The sequence below is a fragment of the Euphorbia lathyris genome, chromosome 6 (assembly GCF_963576675.1).
Source record: "Euphorbia lathyris chromosome 6, ddEupLath1.1, whole genome shotgun sequence".
Taxonomy (NCBI): domain Eukaryota; kingdom Viridiplantae; phylum Streptophyta; class Magnoliopsida; order Malpighiales; family Euphorbiaceae; genus Euphorbia; species Euphorbia lathyris.
Window position 1 is genome coordinate 31,157,254 of NC_088915.1, and position 1,798 is coordinate 31,159,051.

At 36.1% G+C, this 1,798-nt stretch overlaps 1 non-coding gene across 1 annotated transcript; it reads right to left on the reverse strand.

Moving 5' to 3' along the window:
• Positions 1–392: 392 nt before the first annotated feature.
• On the reverse strand, positions 393–499 carry LOC136234554 (small nucleolar RNA R71). The gene has a single exon (XR_010691424.1). It is a non-coding gene; the product is annotated as a small nucleolar RNA R71 (small nucleolar RNA).
• Between the last annotated feature and the right edge of the window lie 1,299 nt (positions 500–1,798).

The following is a 1,798-nucleotide window of genomic DNA, read 5'->3' on the forward strand; positions in this document are numbered from 1 at the left end:
CTAAAATTACCGAGCCAGAAGTTATGGCCACACTTATGGATTACGCTAGGCCAGGAGTGGCCGGTGTAACAAACAGTATAGTTAGACCCCAAATTAATGCACATCATTTTGAAATTAAGCCTGCGTTGCTTAATATGTTGCAAAATAATGTAACGTTTTACGGGTTACCTAACGAAAATCCTAATACCCATTTGACAAATTTCTTAGAAATTTATGACACTTTTAAAATTACTGATGTAACTGCAGAAGCAATCAAACTTCGCCTTTTTCCTTTTACTTTGAAGGATCGAGCCAAAGAATGGTTAACTTTTATGCCAGTCGCATCAATTGAGACTTGGGAGCAATTAGCCCAAGCATTTTTATCAAAAAAATTTCCTTTAGCAAAAACCGCAAGAGTCATTAAAGAGTTAACATCTTTTTCTCAAAATGATAGTGAAACTCTTTATGAGGCTTGGGAACGTTTTAAAGAACTTCAACGTTTATGCCCACACCACCAATTGCCCACTGAATTTTTAATGCAAACATTTTATAATGGACTAAATCCTACAACTAGAGGTTCATTGGACGCTATGTCTGGAGGGTTATTCATGAAGAAAACATCTGCCCAAGCAAGAGAACTTTTGGAGGAAATGGCAATCAACAGCAGTATGTGGCCCGCGGAACGTGGACACGTACCATCAGCGAAACCATCATCCTCAACTACTTCATCAGTTAAAGTATAATGAATCTTGATCCAGTAGCGATGTTGCAAGCCCAATTTTCTGCCTTGTCGCACAAAATTGATAGGTTTATGGCATGTGGATTACGAAGGTATGAGTGAAATTGAACAGGTAAATTTTGTCCAAGGACAAAACCAAAATAATAACCCTTATTCCAATACATATAATCCTGGATGGAGAAATCATCCTAACTTTAACTGGAGAGATAATAATAATGCTAATGTTAATCAAAATCGTACTACTAATTATCAAAATCAATCCAGAGACACGATTAGCACTTTATCTTCTAAAATCGACAAATTTATTGATGCTATGAGCGGAAAAATAAGTAATCACGACGATGGTTTTAAACGGATCGAGAATAAATTCGATCAGCTTATTAAAAACCAATCATCCAGCATCCATAATTTGGAGATTCAAATTGGACAACTCGCTAAATCAATTCCATCCCGCAAAGAGGGAAGTCTTCCAAGCCATACGGAAGAAAATCCGAAAGAGCATGTTAAGGCTATCACTCTTCGTTCAGGGAAAAATTACTTAGGCCCGTAAATGCCCGGAAATTCGACCTTACCTGGAACTGATTTATCGAAGCCCAAAGAAGATACATTAAAACAAAAAGATGCACCGATTGACTCTAGTACAAAAACTTTTGTACCCAAACCACCTTTTCCACACAAAGTCCGCAATAAGGACTATGACAAACAACTTATAACATTTTTAGACAAACTTAAGAATTTGCATATTAATTTAACGTTTATGAATGCGATTACCCAAATTCCCAATTATGGTAAATTCCTCAAAGATTTAATTTCAAAGAAAATCAGTTGGGAAGGAATTTCATCCATTTCACTAACTAAAGATTGTAGTTCGATTGTGTCAAGTAATTTGCCCACAAAACTCAAGGATCCCAGATGTTTTACCATTCCATGTAAATTGGGAGATATTGAATTCCCAAGTTGTCTTTGTGATTTAGGAGCGAGCATTAACTTGATGCCATTATCTATTTTTAATAAGTTAGGTTTAGAAGAAGACATCAAACGTACCAATATGGTTTTGCAATTAGCGGATCAAACCACTAA